The sequence below is a fragment of the Neophocaena asiaeorientalis genome, unplaced genomic scaffold, assembly GCF_003031525.2.
Source record: "Neophocaena asiaeorientalis asiaeorientalis breed wild unplaced genomic scaffold, Neophocaena_asiaeorientalis_V1.1 scaffold280, whole genome shotgun sequence".
Taxonomy (NCBI): Eukaryota; Metazoa; Chordata; class Mammalia; order Artiodactyla; family Phocoenidae; genus Neophocaena; species Neophocaena asiaeorientalis.
In genome coordinates, this window is record NW_020185321.1 from 1,024,669 (window position 1) to 1,031,990 (window position 7,322).

The 7,322-nt window shown below is 49.4% G+C and overlaps 1 protein-coding gene across 1 annotated transcript in view; it reads left to right on the forward strand.

The window, feature by feature from the left end:
• The window catches only part of ZNF536 (zinc finger protein 536), a 97,747-nt gene that overhangs the window by 56,118 nt on the left and 34,307 nt on the right, over positions 1–7,322 (forward strand). The gene's annotated exons all lie outside the window — the stretch shown is intronic.

Genomic DNA, 7,322 nt, shown 5'->3' on the forward strand with positions numbered 1-7,322 from the left:
GCGCCCCCCGCAGGCCTCCAAGCTGGGCTCCCATGCTCCATTCATGAAGCTCCCTCCTGGTCTCCCACCGCAGCAGCCCTTGATGTCCCTTCATCTCCATTTGTACACGCAGCGTCATGAACCCTCACTGTGAACATCAGCCCCCCCGGTGGCGCACAGAGGCTCAGGGGTCAGGGGACCTTGACTGCAGTCTGCTTTGCCCTGGGTAGCTGGGCGGGGCTACTTGAGGTATTCAACCTCTGTGAGCCTCGGTTTTCTCCTTTGTACACTGGGAATAAGCATAATATGTCCCACCTGACCAATGTTAGCTGCTATCCTGGTCGTAATCACAGTCTTTAGCATTCATTTTACCATTCGCTGGTTCATATTTCATCATCATTATTCTTATTTTCTATACATTTATTTCGTCCACCCACGTGCGTGTTAAGCTCCTTCAGGGTAAAACTCCCAGCCTTTGATCTTCCTCAATGGACGTGTCTGTTGCTGTTGGCACAAACAAGTGCCCTGTGCTTCACTGCAGGAGCGGGAGGGACACCTCAGGGGCTCCAGTGATAAACAGAGTGGCTTCCTTGGGCTCAGCCCCATAGCCACAGATCCATGGTGGATGACGTGGGAGTGGATGCCGAAGTGCTTCCTGCCCTTCTGCTGCTTAAAGAAAGTCCCAGAAGTAAAAGAAGAACATTCAGAAAGGGACCCAGTGGAGAATCCCGCACAAGCCAGAGGAGCTAGGGTGGAGAAGAAAAGCAGGTTCCATCAATGTGTGTGCTGTGATCTAATTTCCTGCAGACAAATGAGGACTAAGGAGAGAACCGGGCCCCTCGCTGCATGATGCAGACGTCCCGGCTTCCTCCTCTGCCATCCGCCGCTGTGCTCCCAGGCAGCCGCCCCGTGGGCTGCCCGGGCTGCTGTATGGACCGCTGCCCCATCTCCCTACTCCATGCCCAGCACAGAGCAGGCAGCATTCATATTTGTGGGCTGGATGAATTAATTCACATCCAAGCAAATACTGGGGACACAAACCAAGTGAGAAATGAGGCCGGAAAGTCCAAGGTGTTTTCAGTCACTTGGTCATATCTGCCTTTCTCCTTGAAGAAGCCCTAGGAAGAAAGCCCTGGAGGAGATAATAACAGTGTCTTTCACAATGGAAAGGTCAACCGACCTGTGTTTATTGAGTAACTCAGTGGGCCAGCCCTTTGCTCGGCTTTGTAGGAGATTACGAGACAGGCAAACCCATGGGGTACTCTTGGCAAGCAGGCTGGAATCAAAACGCATAAGAAAAATGAGAGAGCAGCCTGGAGCAGCATGTCACTGTGCAGAAACGTCCAGAGAAGTTTCAGAGGATGGGGCTGTGCTGGGGAGGCCCCGGCAGTGGGGCTGGGTGGGAACACCTGAAGAGGCAGAAAGGAGAAGGCTGGGTGCTGCCGATGTGGAGGTCAGAGTGTCACTGGGCCTCTCCAGGCCAGCTCAGCAGCCGTGTGTGTGTGTGTGTGTGTGTGTGTGTGTGTGTGTGTGTGTGTGTCCGTGTCCCTTTGCTCAGACCAGCAGTGAGTCCTGGACGGGGTCTTTCAATCACGTGGCTCTCCGGCCGCTCCTCTCTGATCACTGTCCTTCCTGCCAAGGCCTCTCTGAAATTTGACTAAGGTTGTGAGTGCATGTTTCAGCATTTCTGGATGCAATTTGGTATCATAGCAAAGAATTAAAGGATATTTTCTATCACTTAAAGTATGTTTCTCTCCCTCTTCCTCTGAGCACCTGACCCCACAATCATCGCTGGCTTTGAAATAATAGACCCATCATAATTATGAGAATTAGTCTGGAGGCTTCTGCCTTATTTGCTCAACTGAGGTTATTGAGGCTGTCTTCAGAGGTGGAAAGGGTGTCCGGGACCATCTCGGCAGAGATGGCAAATTCAGAGAGAGCTATGCCTGCTGGGTGGGGGCAGCCAGGTGGCGAGGCTGAGGGAGGGGCCTGGGGAGGAGGAAGCCCCCTCTGCCCAACCCAACAGCCGCTGCTCCCTGGGACCCTGGACCCAGCGTTGTGAAAGCACAGTTTCTCAGGAGAAGCTGGAAAGCAAGATGATGTGTGAAATGCCCCGAATTTGTAAATGTTAAAAACAAATTTAGCAATGAAAACCCTGTGTAATGAACGTTTGAGATCTCCATTAGATGGCTACCCCGACATGCTACAGAAGTGGAAACAGAGGCCCAGGCCTGGAAAAGGACATGGGCTAGGTCATTAAGGGAATGGAAACTTGTGTCCCCTCTGCCTCCTTGGTCCAAGTCCCGAGCCATAGTGTCCACAAACATCGGGCCAGGAACTTTCCATCGGTATGCTGCCCGCACTACCTGCTCCTTTCCAGAGGCTTCTGCTTGCCCTTGGCCAGGGATGGCTGGCAGCCTCTCTGTGGCCTTGAGCCTGTGTTGCAAAGCCTGCTTTAGTCAATGCTCTGAACTGGCTCTGTGACTGTGCCTTCCAGGTGGTGAGGCAGTGGCAACGTGGCAACCCTGGGCAGCATGCAGGGAAGGCCAGGGCTCTTATGGAGGGTGGCTTCAATGTTCTTATAGGGTATTAAAGGAATAGAGTGAGAGTTAATGCAGAGCTCTTTCTTTGGCTTAATTTATTATAAAATATGTGGCTAAAATGTAGATCACACTGCTGTGTTGTATCTCCGTTTTGATTCCCAAAATTGCAATCATGATAGGTGGATTATAACCGTGCTTTAACATACAGATGAGGAAATGTATTCCTGTGCAACTTTCCCCTAAGGAGAAGTCAGAGGATAAGGGGCAGGAGTTTTGAATAACTTTGCAACATTTAGTTGTCTCTCTCGGTTATGGGATAGAAATTAGCATTGTAAGAATATATGTGTTGTGAATGCAGCACTGCTTTGAGTACTAGTGTGGAAGAGCTTCCAAAGGGAACGGAGAAAGCGATTTTCCTTATTAGAAAAAGTCACCACGATCTAATCTAGCAAAGTGGTGTCACCTTGTTAAATTGTTGTAGTTACTTAAAAATATGAAGTGCCAGGCACCTTGCTAGAGGCTGGGGATGCCACGGTAAACCAGATGGACCAAAGACTTGCTGGGGTAGTGGGCACAAGCAGTAAACATTGGGTGGTGCACAGCTAGAGGTGAGCTGGGGAGGGGGCAGAGGTGGAGGGATGGGGGGCGGTGAGCATGGCCAGAGGTTCGGGGGCTGCAGGCTGAGGGAAAGGAGCACGCAGTAAGCCTCACACAGATGGGAAGGCAGAGTAGTCCTCATTCTGGCGGTGCACGCAGAGCACCCGTGTGGTGGGATGCCCCCAAGGACATATGTCTGGGCAGACTCTTCCTCAGGGACCAGACATTCAGTAGAAGAACCAAGCAGAACAACATCCTGATGTGTTGCCCTGGGGCCTGGGCTCTGCTCTGTCCACCAGCACCGGTCCTCGGCCAGCACCCACTCAGCCTCTCCCTCGCACCCCGAGGTTCTGTTCGTCCAGATCATGCCCACCCGCTGCCCCCACCCCAGAATCTGGGCTGGGGCTCTTGAGAGCTGTCAGTTCTGCAGAGCAACACTCAGACTCCCCTTACCTCCCAGGAGAGCTGGCTGCAGCCTCTCCCCTCACAGCACAAGCCCTGGACTCAGTGTTACCAGGGAAGGTCAGTGGAGGAGAATGAAGGTCTTAAAAGAAGAAGGTGGCCTCCTGTGGTTACACTACGTGGAATGACCGCCCAGCCTCCCCAGCACCATTCATTCATTCATTCATTCATGTATCCATCAGTCAGTCAGTCACCAGTGTTTACTGAGCACCTACTCTGTGCCAGGATGTTTTAGGGACATAAGATTGAGAAAAATAGACCCCATCCATCCCAGCTTTTACAGAGTAGACAAGCTACTGGGAGAGATAGAAATTAAGCAGGTATCACACACACATATGGTAAGTACAACCTCTGATACGTGTCACGAAGGTTACGTTCTGGGGTAATCGGGGCTGACCTGACATAGTCTGGAAGTCCGAGAATGTCTCCCAAGGAAACAGCATTGGAGCTGAACCCTCAAGAATGGTGGGATCAACCAGGCAAGTTGGAGGTGGTGTTTGGGGTTCGTGTTTCAGGGAGAGGGACCAGAATGTACTGAGATTCCGATGTCCATCAGGGAGAAAGTTCCAACCTCTCTCTTTCTGGAGGGCCAGAAGGGCTTCCTTGGGACTTTTAGATGTTCGGGGAATGCCCTGGACAGATGCAGAGCAGGCGGGGGTGGGAGCGCGTGGCCCCCTGAAGCATTGTCGAGGAAAGCTCTCAGCTCACATCACATCACAGTTCCAAGTCACTGCCCAGTGCCTGAAGGATGGCTCTAAAATTCTTTCTCGGTATTTGGGTCAGGGGATTTTCTGGTCAGAGGGCCTCTGGGGTGCAGGACTGAGGGGCCCAGTGACTGTATGTCTGGGCAGATGGGGTGCTCTGCAGAGATGTTTAGAGGCAGCCAGCCTGTCGCCCTTTAACGCCAGCCATCTCGTGGACGGAGCACAGGATGGAGAGGCCCGAGCTGCCCAAAATGGTGAATGCTCCTCTCTCTCCCTGTCATCCTGGTCTAACACCTTCCCCCAGGTCTTCCACCTCGCCCACCTCAAAGGGATGTTTGGAGTAAGTGTGTCTTGTCTAGGAGGTGCCTTGGGGACAGGTGCCAAATAAACTGTAACTTCGGGGTTAGAACACGTGGGTGTGAGTGGAGCCTTGTTCGTGGGTTTCCCACCACAGAGGCTGGTGTCACTTTGCACACTGGAATTGATCTTCCCAGCATGGCAATGTGACTCCTACTTGGAATGTACTGGGGGAGGGGGCTGACCGTAGGCAGGGCTCCTATGATGATGCCATTATATGAGTCATCACCTCTGGTTTATCCTGGTCATCTGTGTGGTGAGTATTACGGACCTGGGTAGGTCAGGGGAACTGTCAGTTGGAAATCTATCAGATGCCCTTTCCTCATATTATCTCATTTGGTTTTCACAAGGGATTGCAAAGTAGCACCGTTATTTCCACTTTACTGACAGTGTTTGGAGTCTGGACAAGGTTAGGAGAAGCATTTACAAAGACATAGCTCAGAAGTGGCAGGGCCAGGCTGGAACCCAGAGCTGGCCATCTCGAAGCCAGTGACTTTCCTACTCTGCTGTGATACCAGTGCAGGATTTAAGGTATATTAAGGCCTTGCAAACAACCTATCTTAGGAAACACTCAGATTCCTCTGTACTATTATCCAATTATTATCCAGTTATACAAATAATGGTGCTAAAGTTCATGAAGCTTTAGTGGTTTACTCAGGATCACAGAGTTTAAATTTTAACTCAGATCTTGGCATCAAACACATCTTGGTGTTTTGAGGTGACCCCTTCTGCTCAGCAGTCTTTGTGCATGGCTGGGGGCCGTGGGGACAATTTGCTCTGCTCCCACCACCCATCCCTCCACAAACAGGGCAGTTTATTTGTGCTCCCTCCTTCCCTGGGGGCTCCTTGGAGAGCACACTCATTTTGCTTGTCCCTGGTCAAGATTCCTTTGGACTAGTCTATGGGCTTTCTAGCACCTGGAAAGTTACCTTTTAGATACTTTTATCTGTGATCAAAGGAAGAATGAGGAGACTTGACCTTCCTGTTAGAACCCGCTACCCAGGAGGCTCGTCCCCAGGGCTCAGTTCATTCATTCACGCATCATTCATTCGTGCATGTGTTGGTTGAGTGATGGTCGGATGCCTACTATGTGCCACATGTGGAGGAGGACTCGCAGGCTGGTCCTCTGCCAGTTGCTGGCTAGAAGGAGAAGAACAAAATCCAGACTCTTCACCTGGCCAGAGGAGCTAGTTGAGGGCCCGCTCAGGATGTGAACTTGACCGGGAGCTATCTGAGGTTTATAACACAGCCTCATCTGTAGTTGAGAAAGGTCACTCCTGTGGTTATCAGAAAGCAAAATTTGTTTTTCTCTTTTTGACTTACTTCACGCTGTATGACAGTCTCTAGATCCATCCACCTCACTACAAATAACTCAATTTTGTTTCTTTTTATGGGACTTGAGGACACAGGGAGGGGGAAGGGTAAGCGGGGACGAAGTGAGAGAGTGGCATGGACATATATACACTACCAAATGTAAAATAGAGAGCTAGTGGGAAGCAGCCACATAGCACAGGGAGATCATCTAGGTGCTTTGTGACCACCTAGAGGGGTGGGATAGGGAGGGTGGGAGGGAGACGCAAGAGGGAGGAGATATGGGGATATATGTATATGTATGGCTGGTTCACTTTGTTATATAGCAGAAACTAACACACTATTGTAAAGCAATTATACTCCCATAAAGGTGTTAAAAAAAAAAAAGAAAAGAAAAAAGAAAACAAAGTTGCCGTCAAGCCAATCTCTACCGGTGGGGGGGAAACAGCAAAATCTTCGCTGAACGTGTCACAGTTGTATTGGCTAAAGTTCACTGCCCTACCAGCAGCCTGGGGTGGCGTCAGCCTTGCCAGGACACAGACACTGGACTGCTGGATGGGGAGGGCCATTCCCCAGGGCATCGGCTCTAGCTTTGTTTTGCCAACAGGTACCAAGACAATGGTCAGTGGGGTAACCTCGGCTGTCTCCTTGGCTCCTTGCTCTGCTTTGTGGCCTGAGCCAAGTCCGAAGGTTTTGTCCTTTGGAGATCTACCAACAGGCAAAAGAGCTCCAGAAAAATCTTTGTGCTGTGATGAGCAGAGCTGGGTAGAATTTTTTTTTTTTTTTTTTGCTAATTTTTATATGTCAACTAGAGTATTTATTACTACAAGGTATTGAAAGTTTCGGCATTTATTCAAAAAAATTTAAATCTTGATCCATTGATAGTATCCATCTGATAAAGGTTCTCAAATTAAAAGGGCTGGATAAGTCAGTGCAGCTCCAAAATGGCAGTAACTTCAGAGCTGGCAACTGACACTTGTTTTCTGCCACTGTTTACTCTTCAATAAAAAATGCATATTTACCATAGCAACCTCCAGCTCACGTGGTGCCCTGTCTTACCCGCTACCCTCTGCTACAGAATAGCTTCTTAAAGAAACACACACATCCTAATATGCATGCTTTCAGATGCAAAAATGTGTTCTTTATAAGGAAGCCCTCTTTCCTGGGATTTAATGCTAATAAACACGTCATCTTTATAGAAAACATTTTGGTCCCATGTCTTAAATTTTAGGGTGTTCACTCTGGAAATCAAAATAGAATTACTCTTGGAAGGGCTTTTGATTATCTTGAGAGTTTGCTGATTATTTATTTTAATACAGTTCTAAAATATATATATATATATATATTTGTGTTTATACATACATACATA